At 36.8% G+C, this 16,534-nt stretch overlaps 1 long non-coding RNA gene across 2 annotated transcripts; it reads right to left on the bottom strand.

The window, feature by feature from the left end:
• Positions 1 to 1,154: 1,154 nt before the first annotated feature.
• On the bottom strand, positions 1,155 to 4,996 carry LOC138402342 (uncharacterized). Of its 2 annotated transcripts, XR_011236745.1 has the most exons (4): positions 4,330 to 4,996; positions 2,513 to 4,283; positions 1,407 to 1,543; positions 1,155 to 1,317 (listed from the first exon to the last, which is right to left on the bottom strand). It is a non-coding gene; the product is annotated as an uncharacterized lncRNA (long non-coding RNA). The 2 variants fall into 2 exon arrangements; XR_011236744.1 differs by having other exon boundaries at positions 2,513 to 4,996.
• Between the last annotated feature and the right edge of the window lie 11,538 nt (positions 4,997 to 16,534).

Genomic DNA, 16,534 nt, shown 5'->3' with positions numbered 1-16,534 from the left:
TATAAGATTTTATGGAAGAGCGGGGTCGCCTGCCACGAGTACTCGTAGCAATACTAAAACAGTTACTGGGATGGTCCCAATTACTACGCACTATGTGAAATTGTTTTACCTACTGAAATAAATATTTTTTAATTTTTTTTTGAATGATAATGATTACCTACTTATCTTTTGATGAATACTATAAAATCTCACTTACATACATACCTATTAGGTAACTACTGCCTCAGCGTGTATAAACAACTCGTATATATTATAGAAATCCATACTTCTATGAAGTGTCTGTCTGTAATTTCGAAATAACTACCGCAAGCTCATAATATTGTTATTTGAACTGTACCATAACAGCTGAATCAAACGTTTTTAAAAACTGTCTGTCTGTCTGTCTGTTTGAACGGGCTAATCTTCGGAACGGCAGAACCTATTTTGACGGGACTTTTACAGACAAGTAGAGGATTAACAAAGGATACTTTTTTAACCGACTTTTAAAAAAGGAGTTGTGTTTTTCTACCTATGTACACAGAAATCTCCGAGATTTCTGAACCGATTTGCGTATTTTTTTAATTGATAAAGAAACTTTGCAACATTGTCCTATATAAAATGTCATTTTATATAGGACACACAGGATTTCAACTCCTCAATCCTGATGCTGCAGGGGACATGACCACCAAAACTTATGGGATTTTGAAACTGTCGGTCATAAATTGATATTGGAGGTAGGTACCTATATCTATCAAGTAAAGACTTTATCATTGAACTCGAAGACCCACTTCTCGACCCTGATGCTGTACCTAAGGAATTGCATTGCTAAATCGTGGTGATCCCACGGAATTTTAAATGAATCATCGCCCACGCCCGTTCGGTACCCTCATTCCGCACATTGTTTTGATTAGTCAGTCCACCAATCACAACAAAGCATTCTCCCCTGTCCCCCGCCAACATTTTACGATTTTGTTTTCATGTAAAACCTTGTATATGCGTACTCTAGGAGTTGAATTCTCTGTGCTGGCGGATTACCTATTAGGAACACATGATTACACATTCGTTTGTCTGTGAAAATAACTTTTGTTGCCTACACTTATCTATTAGTAGCGACTAAAAACTATATATACTATCTACTTGTGTATACAAAAGTCAAAATAAATTCCACTTTGATCTCAAAAATGAAAATTTTATTTTTATAAGTAGGAAGTAGGTACAATTCAATTTCCCTCTAAAAGCCCACTACACACATAAACACAATATGTATCATTTTCTGTTTCAACAGTCACATTAGATGTATCATTCGACGCAGAACTATTGAAGCTCTCCATTTCATTTCTGGAATTAATAAACATACAATCAACATAATTATATTGTGAGTATTATCTATATAGAATGTATGCAAAAAACATAGCATAACAACTTACAAGTATGGGATGGTAGACCTTTCAATATTTAGTACAGAATTGAATGTTGCAGTATCATGTTGGATTTCAGTGGTACGTATATTGGGCATATTCATTTTATTTTCCTTGTTTTCTTCTAAAAGGAATGTCTTGAGTCACTAAAATACAACATAATTCAGCATTGACAAATCTGACAACAAATAGTAAATCTCTATATTATATAAAAATGAATCGCTGAATGTGTTGCTGATCGCAAATCTCGAGAACAGCTGCACCGATTTCGCTAATTCTTTTTGATAATATTCCTTGAAGTACGGGGATGGTTCTTATGGAGAGAATTTTTTTAAAAAAGTCCTGAAAAAGAATCGACTGTAGGCGGTGCGAAGTTGGTCGGGGCAGCTAGTAACATAATAATTATATTATCCTAATCCTAATCTAAATATTTAAAAGAAAAAGGTGACTGACTGACTGACTGACTGACTGACTGACTGACTGACTGACTGACTGACTGACTGACTGACTGACTGACTGACTGATCTATCAACGCACAGCTCAAAATACTGGACGGATCGTGCTGAAATTTGGCATGCAGATAGCTATTATGACGCAGGCATCCACTAAGAAGGGATTTTTGAAAATTCAACTCTGGAGGGGGTGAAATAGGGGTTCGAAATTTTGTGTAGCCCACGCGGACGAAGTCGCGAGCATAAGCTAGTCTATAATATAAAAATGAATCACTAAATGTCATCGCAAATCTCGAGAACAGCTGAACCGATTTCGCTAATTCTTTTTTTAAATTAGGTATTCCTTGAAGTACGAGGATGGTTCTTACCGAGAGAAAAATTTAAAAAATTTGAATCGACTGTTAGGCCGTAGGCGGAACGAAGTTCGCCAGGGCAGCTAGTGGAATTATAAATGTGAAAGTGTAGATGTTTGGATGTTTGTTACTCAATCACGCAAAAAAGGCTGAACGGATTTGAATGAAATTTAGAATTCTTAACTGGATTAACACATAGGCTACTTTTTATCCCGGAAAATCAAAGAGTTCCCGCGGGATTTTGAAAAATGTGAAATCCACGCGGGCGAAGTCGCGGGCATTAGCTAGTATCTAAATAATATCAACTTACAAACACAGTGTCAAATTTTCAGAAGCTGGCTCTAAATGGTACGGTGTGATAGCATCATAATCTAATTCAATTCGATTTTTTGCTTTGTCGTTTCCTTGTCAAAGAAAATCCTGTGATCCACTAAAATAGAAGTATAATATATAAGTATTTATTGAAAATAAATAAATGTCATCATCAAATTCACCATCCTGGAGAACCTTGAAAACGACACTCGCGTCTATTTTTTATAAAAAGTGCTGGCCCGCCATCTTAGATTAAAAAATTAATGTCATTATCAAAACCAGCATCCTGGAAACCCTGAAAACGACACCCATTTCTATTTTTTGTGAAAAGTGCATGTCTGCTATTTTGGATTTGAAAATAAATGTCATTATCAAATTCAGCATCCCGGAAAAGTACATATTCAGTCAAATAAAATTCCCCTCGAGTCACATTGTTACTCACGTCGGGTGTGACTCACAGGAATAACCCCGAAAAAGTAATGGCATTATCATCACAAGATAATATTATGGTTTGGAAAGATTCTGATGAATTTTAATAGATCTCCTCTTTGCAAGGGATTTGCTTTTGCGAGTCTAAACCGTTTCTTTTTCCTCTTCCGCCAATCCATTTTTGTTTCTGTTACATGAAAACTCAAGTATATAATTAAATTGTCTAAGCACACAATATGACCTACATACTTATATTTGAAATGAAATGAAATGAAATGAAATGAAAATCTTTTTGAAAATGTATTTATGTATTTGTAACTAGATGATACACGCGACTTCGTCCGCGAGGATATAGTGGTTTTTTAATCCCGCGAGAACTCTTTCAAAAGCGATCACTATTTCAAATTTCAGCCAAATCCGTCTTGTACTTTTTGCGTGAAAGGGTAACAAACCTATACACACACACACGCAGATACAAAATTTCGCCTTTATAATATAAGTGTGATTTGACAACCCTGACTTTCGGAATTCGGATAAGTCCAAATTATATTTTATTACTAGTTGATGCCCCCAACTTCGTCCGCGTGGAATTAGGTTTTTAAAAATCCCGTGGGAACTCTTTGATTTTCCGGGATAAAAAGTAGCCTATGTGTTAATTTAGGGTATACCCTAAATTAACACTTTTATCTATCTCCATTCCCAATTTCATCCAAAACCGTTCAGCCGTTTTTGTGTGATTGAGTAACAAACATCCAAACATCCACACACACACATCACTACACCTATTATAAATGTGAAAGTGTGTTTGTTTGTTGGTTCGTTGGTTTGTCCTTCAATCACGTCGCAACAGAGCAACGGATCGAAGTGATTTTTTGCATGGGTATGGTTGACCTGGAGAGTGACATAGGCTACTTTTTATCCCGGAAAATCAAAGAGTTTCCACGGGATTTTTAAAAATCTAATTCCACGCGTACGAAGTCGCGGGCATCACCTCATCATCATCATGATCAACCCATCGCCGGCTCACTACAGAGCAGGGGTCTCCTCTCAGAGTGAGAAGGGTTTTGGCCATAGTCTACCACGCTGGCCATGTGCGGATTGGTAGAATTCACACACCTTTGAGAACATTATGGAGAACTCGGCATGCAGGTTTCCTCACGATGTTTTCCTTTACCGTTAAAGCAAGTGATATTTAATTAATTAAAACGCGTATAACTCCGAAAAGTTAGAGGTGCGTGCCCGGGATCGAACCCCCCGACCTCCGTTTAGAAGGCGGACGTCCTAACCACTAGGCTATCATAGCTTCACCTAGTTTATAATATTAGTAGGATATATGTAAACTACTACCACCAGCTGTCGATACGATGCATTCTAAAATAAATCGACCGACCGACCGACAGACCGACCGGCCAAGTACGAGTCAGACTCGCGCCCCGAGGTTTCCGTACTACAATAGTAAAATGTTTATCTCTAAATCTCTGTTTAGAGATAAGCATTTACAATGTAACTTAATTTATTACTACTATGTAACTAGAATTTCGGTACATATAAAAATGAATCGCTAAATGTGTTGCTGATCGCAAATCTCGAGAACAGCTGAACCGATTTCGCTAATTCTTTTTTTATAATATTCCTTGAAGTACGAATATGGTTCTTACGTAGAGAAAATTTTTAAAAAAATCCTGAAAAAGAATCGACTGTTAGGCGGTACGAAGTTCGCCGGGGCAGCTAGTGAAAAATAAAAATAAATAAATAGGTAAATAGTATTTTTTGACATTTTGCATGATGAATCAAAAACTATTTAGTATGCACTAGATGATGCCCGTAACTTCGTCCGCGTGGATTTAGGTTTTTTAAAAATCCCGTGGGAACTTTGATTTTCCGAGATCAAAAGTCAAAGTCAAATGATTTGTTCAAAATAGGTAATAAATTACTCTTTTCGATTGTCAGTTGTTGGATTTGTAAAATATAGTGGTGATAATTATTTCGCAAACGCTACGAGGGTTCCAAACGTGCCCAAGACTGAGAAGAGCCCACAGCTAACTCAGCCGGGTATTCTTTTTACTATCACCACTTTACAAAATCATAAATTAAACTTATTAGAACTATCACAAAGCCGAGCAACTCATTTCCAAGCTTGCTTATCATTTAAATAATCCTTACAATGTAATAGGATTTTTTAATTAGTTTACGTTTTATGAAAACTTTGAACTTATGACAGTCACTTTGAACTTATGACAGTCACTTTTTTTTTTAATTTATTTATGTTTTTATATACGTACAATAAATTTTCAAAAATATATTGATTATGCACTGTCATAATTTTAACTTCTCTAAATTTAGTTCTCAGCGACTCTCGTGGTCCCATACTATATATGGCTCGAACAGCCCTTTTCTGCAGCACAAAAATAGAATTTATATCAGCAGCATTACCCCATAATAATTCCGTGGTGCCATCTGAATCAGGGTTTCTACTGAAAACCAGCGCTGTATGTTTTTGTACTTGTGCAAGACAATATGCATTTATGCTGAGTAGGGACCTTTTTTTTGGGTTGTGCCACACATGACATACTTTATTCCGGCGCTTCTTCTACTTGAGGTTTTTTGACTTTATTACTCAAGTATAAGAGGCGCTGGGATAACCTAACCAGTTGGTAACTGGTAATGTGTGGTACAGCTTTAAAAAATAAACGTTTTTTCTTTTCTTTCTTTTTCTTTTCTAATAATATGCCATATGACATAATGCTGTGAAAGTAACTAAAATACACTAGTCTCGCCGTTTCTATGTCTGTCAACTGGCGAATCTTTTTTACCGCATTTGCAGCAGAACTGTCTGTTCGATAAGTTATTTATATGAGAGCCCCATTGAAGTTTCGCATCTAACGTTATTTCCAGAAAAATAGCGGTATCCACTAAATCTTATTTATCATAAAAGTAGCCTATGTTCTTCCCCGGGATGCAAGCTATTTTTGTACCAAATTTCATCAAAATTGGTTAAATGGATGAGCTGTGAAAAGCTAGCAGACAGACAGACTACGCGTACTAGTACGCGTTGCGTACTTTATTTGTAAGACGGACAGACAGACAGACAACAAACTGATCCTATAAGGGTTCCTTTTTCCTTTTGAGGTACGGAATCCTAATGATCTCTCTTTTTGCACTGCATTTAACCTGAATCCAAGAATTTCCGATCCGAAATAGTCGTAAGCAAGACTGTATCGTCACCTACCACCAGGTGAGATTGCAGTCAAGGGCTAACTTGTATCTGAATCAATATTATTATTATTATTTTATTACTTATAATAAAACTGTAACAGGTGAAATTCTGTACATTGAAGATATTTTGAAATTTTTTTTTCGAGGGCACTCTATAATCGATACTGAACCCAAAACTGGATTTTTTTTCATTTTTGTCTGTCTGTCTGTCTGTCTGTCTGTATCACGGCCGCGCATCACGCTGAAACTACTGAATGGATTCCAATGAAACTTGGTACGATTTGACGTCATACTATGAGGATATAGGATATAGGATACTTTTTATCCCGAAATTCAGCATGGTTCCCTTAGGAGAGGGGTTGAAAGTTAAAATGTATACTGAGCTGTAATTCATTAACGCGTAGTCCGATTTCATTCATTCTTTTTTGTTAGAAACCATACATGTTAAAACTTCAAGTTCCAACTTCTCAACCATCATCATAATAATGACGGGTAGCTTTTGTACTTTTGGATTTCAATCAGCTGTTTTAGGAATAGTTGATGTTGAATTGATATTAAAGGTACGCTTAGAATAAACTATCTCTGGTTTAGGTACCAAGCAACGACTTCATAATTCAACTCGATATCCCAACTCTTCAACCCTGATGATGCAGGGTATTGCACTCCTAAGCCACTGTTGATTGTGAGATAATATTGTAGATGCCAAACATATATACCATTATTGAACTTTAAGTTCCAACTCTTCAATACTGATGCTGCAGGGTACTGCACTCCTATTCTATGGGTTTTAGGAACTGTTGTTGGTGAATTAATATTGTACCATTTACTATTGTACCAAACCACGACTACATGGTTGAACTCCGTTCACAAAAATCCACGCACTCCATCGAAATCCTATTCTATTCCAAACTTATTCGCCAGCGTGACAGGAGTGGAGAAGGCGGATAGGGACGTGTGAGGGGTGCAACGGATCAACGTGATTTTTTCCATCATCATCAGCCTGCGGTCGTCCACTGTTGGACATAGGCTTTCCCTAAAGAGCGCCACCACACCCGGTCCTCAGCCTTCCTCACCTAGCCACTTCCCGCCAGCCTCTGTATATCGTCGGTCCATCGTGCTGGAAGGCGTCCCACACTACGCTTACTTATACCTACGCGGTCTCCACTCAAGAACTTTCCGGCTCCAACGGCCATCACCTCTACGACAGGCATGACCTGCCTTCTTTTATCCCAGAAAATAAAAGAGTTCCCACGGGCTTTTGAAAACCTACATCCACGCGGACGAAGTCGCGGGCGTCAGCTAGTAAATAAATAAAAAAGTACTATTTGTACGAAGCGTTGCGTACTTTATTTGTAAGACGGACAGACAGACAGACAGACAGACAGACAGACAGATAGACGGACAGACAGACAGACGGACAGACCGACAGACGAACAGACGGACAGACGGACGGGCAGACGGACCGATGGACGGACCGACAGACGCATGGACGGACGGACGGACTGACGGACGGACGGACGGACGGACGGACGGACAGACGGACGGACGGACAGACGGACCGACAGACAGAGGGTTCCGTTTTTTCCTTCTGAGGTACGGAACCCTAAAAATACAAAGAAATACCACCAGGTAGGTACCTACCTACCTATATTATTATACATATACAGGTGCCTTTTTAGGGTTCCGTACTTTATAAGGAAAAAAGGGACCCTTAGGATCACTTCGTTGTCTGTCTGTCTGTCCGTCTCTCCGTCTGTGTCGTATCTGTCACACAAACCTATAGGATACTTCCCGTTGACCCAGAATCATGAAATTTAGTAGGTACGTAGGTCTTAGAGCACAAGTAAAGGAATAAATCCGAAAACCATAGATTTGTGATTACAACTTACAAAAAAAAATTAAAGTGTGTTAATGAAAAAATAATTAGTATTTTCAATTTTCAATGTATGATAAGTATACCAAGTGGGGTATTATATGAAAGGGCTTTACTTGTGTATTCTAAAACACATTTTTATTTATTTTTATGCATAATAGTTTTTGATTTATGGAGCAAAATGTCAAAAAAATACCTGAGTACGGAACCCTTGGTGCGCGAGCAACTCGCACTTGGCCGGTTTTTTAAAATTAGATAAAATAAATAACTAAACAAAGTTACTTACCTATTGTACTAGGACCACACGAGTAGATATCCCTACTAGGACCTCAACAACAAAGTCAGGTCAATAAACCAATGAATAAAATTGGTGTCCAAATTTCAAATTCCAGAGGTCAATGTACAAAATGCAATAAGTATTTGAAGGACTTATTGACTCTGCTCTGCTCAATCTTCTACACATTTGCATAGCCACTGAATAAAAATTAATTTTATAAAATCATTACGACTTTTGTTTTTGAAAACATAATAACAACAGTTGTCGTCATAGAAACCACAATATTACACGCGCAGCCGCGCGCCGCTGGGCTGGCCCTTCCCTCCGCCACCCGCGCGGTGTCTAATGTTTTGGGGTGAGAAGCATGATGATTTTAGCCGAAATCTAGCGCTTGAAAAGGGTTGAACAGTAGTTTGGGAAAAGTATTTTTGAGAAAAAACTACTGAATTTAGGTTTGCAAAGTAAAGTTATTTCAACTAATGAATAAATAAACTATGTCTAATGATAATTTTTTTTAGAATTTTCCTATTCCTAATCTTATTTATTTACGCCCAAAGTTGACATAAATTTAGTGTTAAAATAGGAATCTTTTGAGGCTCGTAACTTTTAAATCAATATTTTTTTCAATGTTTTAGATATCATTGAACCTAGATAATGACGAGATAAATCGATATAATTCTTAGTTTTGTGCGTACAATATCGAATATTGTTGTATTTTCCCTCCTACGTTTGTATGAAGAAAGCACCGAACTGAGCTGCCTTAAGGGTTGAATTTTCAAAAATCCTTTCTTAGCGGATGCCTACGTCATAATAGCTATCTGCATACCAAATTTCAGCCCGATCCGTCTAGTAGTTTGAGCTGTGCATTGATAGATCAGTCAGTCACTCAGTCAGTCAGTCACTCATCTTTTCCTTTTATATATTTAGACTAAAGACTAAATAAATAAATAAATAAATAAAAATCTTTTTTATTCGAATAAACTTTTACAAGTACTTACGAATAGTCGGATGCATCTACCACTGGTTCGGAATGCCTTTCCTACCGAGAAGTGATTGTACAACCAATAGCGAATAGAGAATGTTATCGACCAATGAAAATGGACATTTTATTAAGTTTGCTTTATTGTACTAATACGACATGACTACGACATGGTTTATGAAGTGCGCAGATATCAGAGACTAAGTCCGGGAAACACTATAGAAAGAAAACTTGAGTAAATATTTTTAGTACTTTTGAGTCCTTTTACATAAACAGATGCTGGAGAGTGTACGATGAAAATAGTACTTACACAACAGAAAGCCGGAAGTAGAAGCTACAACATAAGTAGGTACACTATAGAGAAGTTAATGAGGTTACATTAGCTCGCCGCGGCCCGTTTGACAAACAAGTAAATGCTGTCATTAAATAAATCGCTCCGCTCAAGAACCGCCCAAGGAGCTCTCATTTCCAGAATAAACAACTAAACAAACCGAATTCACTTGTACAAATAATTAATTGTATCTATCTATTGCTGAGACCCATTTCCTTCCAACTTCCACCTTCCAACCCCAATTTCATCCCCTTAGGGGCAGATTTTCCTGAGATCCTTTCTTATCTTACACATGGCCCCTAGAATGAACCTGTGTTTCCAATTTAAAATAACAATAGTTAAAACTTTCCTAAACAAACTCCCCCTTTTTTACCACCCTCAAGGAAGGATTTTCCAAAATGACTTATACAGATTTTTGTTATTTAAAGCTAATAGGTAACCTTAATGTCGATTTTCATGTCTCTAAACCGTTTGTTAGTTGACACCTGTCCTACAAAGAACCTACTTTCCAAAGGAGATGGACAAAAATTGTATGGAGGCGTGCCCCAGAATGTACAGAGATGATAATATATGTGCCATTTAATAAATGTACAGAGATGATATATCTGCCATTTAATAGTAAATATCTTCTATTTTAAGAAAAAAAAGTCACATGTTGTTTTGCAGTCGTGGCATTAAGGAGTTAAGTGTTAAGAAGTTAAGTGGCATAGGCATAGTTCAGCCTGGGGCAAATTTTGTCCATCTCGTTTCAAGTTTGTAGGCTTTATAGTTTCTGAGATTTCGTGATTAGTCAGTGAGTGAGTGGTATTTCGCTTTTATATACATAATATATAGGTGTAATTATTTTTGTTATTAAATTAAAAATAGCAATATTATGACAATTGAATCATCCTACACAATTTTTTTTAAATAAAAATAATACTCGACTTATTTTTGGACCGTTGCCAAAATATTGAAACGGATAATTCTATTTCAGCTCGAAAGCTGCTCACATAAAAAAATATTATTTCGATTGTTAAATGTAAAGGTTGAACAATCTACTGAAAGTTTAATATTCAAGGTTCATTTCACTTAAAGCCAGTAATGCGAATAAGAACATTTGTAACAAAGTTATGTTACTAGAAATATATCAATATTTAACAGGGGATCTAGGGGTGAGGGATAATCTGTTTCCATTATAAAGCCTGACCAGAAAAATAAAACCCGTAAAACTAATTCATATGCAAGACCATTATTATACTTATTGACCATAGACAATATACTTACTAGTGGCGCCCCCAGAGCAAGTTTTTTATATTCTTGGTCAAGCTATAAGTAATAACTTGTTTGAAGGATTTTTCTGCTGCAACAGTTTATTCTTATTCGTTGAATATTCAATCACCTCTCGACATTCCATTATTTTGCATGTGCGACTTTATTTATAACTCGCACAATATAATCGTAGAACCAGCTTCCATCTGCGATGTTCTTCATGTTACATTAACTCATTTAATTATTGTAAGCGAGCAGCCCAAGCACTCAGCGCAACAACAATGCAATCCTCATACCTGTAACAACGCTTTGCCGCAACGCTGATTTATATGTTGTTGTTGTTATTGTATATTGTAAGTTCAATGCTTACTGCAATGCCGGCAGCCCAAGCATAGCACATCGGAATGGCACAAGACTCGAGTCTTTGCAATACTTTGACGGTAAAAAAATCGCGATAAGGCATGGTTGTACTGATTATACCTATGCTTATATTTCTGGCCATAATATTATATTTTGTTACAATTAGATATTATCATATAGCAGACAAAACTGTACGGCCAAATGAAGAGTCCTTTTCACAATGAATTATTAAAACGTGTTTATGATTAGATGCGACTATTTTTTGTATTATGACCGTTTTCTAAGATGTGTCGTCGTACGACAGTGTACACACGGCCAGCCACAAAATCCAAGTTAGCTGCAGCTGACTATCACACTGCTTAGTGCATTGTAGATCTTCTTAATACGCTTTACTCACAACCTTGAATATGAAGCTGGAAGTAATATCTGTTTAGAGATAAGCATTTCCAATGTAACTCAATTTATTATTACTTTGTAACTACAATTTCGGTACATGAAAAATAAGAATAAAAATAAAAGTAGTTGCGACAATTTTTATGACAAGGTGTCGTGTTCTAAGACGTGTCGTCGTATTACAATGGAAACACGGCCAGTTACAGCGTGTGCGTCCGGCATCTGGCCGTCTCATTAATTCTCTCGACAAACACTGCCCGCGCTCTGTGTGAGAGTGACACCACTCGTTTGTTATCCTAACGTATGTTGCGTTGAAACTCAATGCTTACTGTGGCACCAATAGGTCGAGCATAATCAGTGTGACAAATCTCTCACTTGGCAACGCTTCTTGATGTAAAAGCCGCGAGGCCATGAAAGGCGTTGTCGCGCTGATTTTGCTGGGGTCATAATAATTATATTCTGTTAGATGTATGTCTTGACAAAGCCATGTACTAGAAGAATGTTAATTATGCATGTGGAAGGAAAAAAGAGGAGAGGGCGATCAAAGAAAAGGTGGATGGATTGCGTGAAAGAGGATAGGTATGTGTGGCAGAAGTAAGTGGAAGAAGAAGACATGTTGTGCCGACCCCACGTAGCGTGGGATAAGGTAAGGAAGAAGAAGAAGTTAGATTTTTGTCTGTAGGGTTCAGCTATTATTAGCAGAGGCAAGTCATAGAGGTATTACAGCACTGCATACCTTGAAATAGTTCAATGCTTTCTATTCATTATAGTCTGACAGTGAATATCCAGCTGGCATCAAAACCTGTGCATGCTACTGACTATTATGTACCATCATCTTACAGGCAAAATGGTACCGCAAATGTTGTTGCATAGCTGAAATTGGTTAGTCTAGGCTAAGTTTGGCTAAGATCTTTACAAATTGTCATAAGTAGCTACTGTATCTATGTTCAGAATCCAGATATATTTTTACCTGATGCCAACCTGTACCTATCTTTGTCCTTTTTATCTCTGAACGCACTAAAGAGCCATCTTTAGGACTGTTATGTTAAAAGTACCTACTTTTTTGAATAAAAAATCAGCCTAAATAAAAAAGGAAATGTTATCTCGCGGTAATGACAGAAATTTAATTAAGAGATCACTATCACTCTGCTCAAAGGGTCCATGGCGTTAATTAGAAAATAAAAAGCCCCTTCTTCAATGACTCCCGAAACTGAAAGAAATTCGACGCCGGGGCAGGATCACCGTAATCAGCGTTTCATTGAAAAAGGAATTTCGCTGTAGCAAACTCAGTTTTATTTGCTTTCATTTCAGTTAAAGCCTAAAACATACCTGAATAAAGTGCGACGACAACTGCATGGCGGGATATCATACGGAATATGCGTGTATGATCAGTCTTACCAGTTACCAGTATAAACTGTATGAAAATGTTCCTTACTACAGAATTTTGTCTCAGCGGCAGCCAATCTCAATGGAAACTTAGTAATATCAGTAAATAAAAAGTAATCAATAGCGCTGATACTTCGCAGGTTGGTTTTCACGGAAAGCGAACTTATGCATTTATAGTTGTATAAGTGCGAAAATTCGCTTTCGTGAAACGTAGAAAACGATTGTTTGCTACGTTAATTAAACTAGATGTTTTTCCTTTTCTAACAGGCAAGGATCCGAATGTTCTCGCTCACGCAATCTTTAGTTCGGTTCGATGACCGTGCGCGCGTGAAACAATAAAGCGGAATTAAATGTAATATTTTTCAAACTTTGTGAAATTTTGCATGGTGGATATTCACAGGCTACTTTAAAATAAGATGGCAAGTGTTATAAAATATGAAAAGGCATTTATTTTACTTGATTTTTGGCATGCTTTCTCTATGGTCCATCTCCAACAAGCACGTATATTTTGCTAGTTATATTAAAATAAATGTGGTTTGCTAGCTTAGGTTTATACAGAGAAAGCTACCAGTTACCAGCTGACTCATTTCGAAAATATCACTGAAGTTCGGAATATCCACTAAGTTATTCTAAACATCGTATGATATACTGCAAATGTCTCCGCTTATAGTCCTTTAAAATAAGTAAAATAACAGATTATCTCTAAGACATATCTTATTATTATCCTTAGAAATTATCCTAAGTCTTATATTAGTGGAGTGGGGTTAAAGCCTAATACCTATAAACTACAATCCTTTGGATTTCAATCACAAACGGTAAGTATTTAAACGGTTGAATAAATAATTGAGATTTGAATATTGTAATATACCTAGTACAGTATAGTATTGTAGGTACCCACTACTAAACTTCGCGAGCATATATATATTACTAGCTTATTTCTGCGACTTTATCCGCGTGGACTATACAAATTTCAAACCCCTATTTTACCCCCTTAGGGGTTGAATTTTCAAAAAACCTTTCTTAGCGGATGTCTACGTTATAATAGCTATCTGCATGCCAACTTTCAGCCCGCCCGGTTTGCGTTGATAGATCAGTCAGTCAGTCTACTTTTCCTTTTATATATATAGATATAGACCACAATTTTTTTCTGTTGACTAGGACATTTTTAAACAAGATTTTGCTATAAAATATGATGTAGTATCGTAACAAGGTTGCCCTACTATAATGTATCATTTTCATGTCGGCAAGTTCCTTTGTCTCCTACATAATATTTAGCATCCGCTAAATTGCCTCGGTACTCGTATCCTGCGAAATATCTGAAGCCTTTGTCTATAATAGACCATTACTTACGCCTATTTACATAGCTTGCAGTCCTTGGCAGCTTGTCTAATGGGCTATTCTTGTTTACAGCTAACTAGCCGTGGACGAAACATCATGGACTAGGAACCAGCGCGTGCCAGACCTTCAGTATTTTATAAAAGCTGAAAGTTTCTCTGTGTATTATCCCTAACACAGGGAAGAACAATCAACGACAAATTGGATCATGGTGGCTTTGGGAGACAACATCATCAAAGATTTCTAATACTATTCCAAAGAAAATAAAAAAATTGGACTTTAACCTTCACTAAGATTTTGGACACCTTAATTACCTGTCTACTTACAACAAAACAAAAAGTTTTACAACAACCCCCAAATACTCAGTTAATCTTAAAAACACTGACATAACTAAATAAGTAATCAATACGAGGTTCACGTATGGCGTTAATTGCGCAAATTGATGTGCACATAAATCGCGCCGTCTAAACGAGCGCTAAATTAACCAGCGGATACCGAAACGAAGATGAAGTGATGGCATGCTCTCTCGCTCTCCTCGTATAAAGGCCTATAGGATTGCCTATAGGGCTCAGGGCAGAATGGATCACTGCAGTACGTTTTTGTGGGAACAATTATAGTAACACTACTCAACCCGCCCCGGCTTCGCTCTAGAGATTTTTAGGAAAATCGATTTTCCAGTGTGGATTTTCAAAAACCCTGAAACACGTTCTTGTACATTTTTGCCAGGCAATACCGATTTTCATAGATAAACCATAAAAAATGATGGAGTTTTACACAAAACATCCCCTAGTTAAGACCCTTGGGGGTTGGAATTTCTAAACACCCTGAAACATGTATTTCTTCATTTTTAACCAAAAGTCCAAATTTCAATTTTCATTGATATACCTAGCAGTATGTAAATTGAAAAATTACGTAGGTACTTTCATAGTTTCACAGAAATCTGAATAATTTAATAGCGTCAAAAATACTTTTAAATTCATGATGCTGAAAAAGCAGATTTTTAATTTTATGATTGGTTTTCTAATTTTAACCTAAGGTAAGTGTAATTTAGTTAAAAAATGTATTTTCAGTGCCAATTTTTTTATTTTTTGTCAAACACAACAAGGTATAAAAATATTGTATGGCCAGCGTTGTCTCAACCGCGACGCGTTTACGAACTGAATCCCTGTGAAAAAGGACCCCGGATGGGTTCGAAACTAGTCAGGCTTACGTCGACTAAATACGTGAGTAAAGCCGGGTTCTCTTACATGTATAATTTTATGGCCTGTTTCATAACCGCCAGATAAACTTAACTTAAACTAACTCAAAGATAAATTTGACATTTTAACAGATTCCCAATACAAAAACTGTCAAAATGTTAAATTTATTCGTTAGAGAAAGTTTATCTAGTGGTTGTGAAACAGTATTTCTTCCTTCAGTATTTCCTCTTAGTTTTAAATTGTTTAAAAATACATTTTACCGTATATACAGCTCCTATCTAAACAAAATAAGTAACAAACGCGAATAAATCGCTTCATGTGGACGAATTCTTAATTAACCGCGGGTTACCGAAACAAAGATGGATGTCGGCATGCTCGGTCTCCCTCTGATCGTATTAATATAAGCCGGGGTGAGATGGATCGATGTATAGCGCTGTTCTTGCGGAAACGTTATTAAATTATTCGATTATAAACAGCATTAACTCGGAAACTGATATTGTGTTATAACTTACTAGCTGATGCCCGCGTATTCATCCGCGTGGATTTAGGTTTTTGAAAATCCCACGGGAACTCTTTGATTTTCCGGGATAAAAAGTAGCCTATGTGTTAATGCAGGGTATAGGTAATCTATCTTCATTCCAAATTTCATCCAAATCCATTTAGCCGTTTTTGCGTGATTGAGTAACAAACATCCAAACATCCACACTTTCACATTTATAATATTATTAGGATTAGGACTAGGATTAGGATTAGGATTTTTTCCTACATACATCCATACTAATAATATTATAAAAGAGAAGTGTGTCAGTCTGTCTATTTGTCTGTCTCTCAACTAATCTGCTACTTTTTATGGCAATTTTGATGATTAGTACAAATCCCGGAAACGGACATATTTTTATCCCGAAAATTAGCAAATTTTTGTTCCGGAAAATCAATAAGTTCTCTTGGGATTTTTAAAAGCCTACATTCAAGCGGACGAAGTCGCGACCTT

Source organism: Maniola hyperantus, chromosome 5, assembly GCF_902806685.2.
Source record: "Maniola hyperantus chromosome 5, iAphHyp1.2, whole genome shotgun sequence".
NCBI classification, from domain to species: domain Eukaryota; kingdom Metazoa; phylum Arthropoda; class Insecta; order Lepidoptera; family Nymphalidae; genus Maniola; species Maniola hyperantus.
The sequence above is the reverse complement of the archived record's forward strand: the minus strand, read 5'-3'. Positions and strand labels throughout refer to the sequence as shown.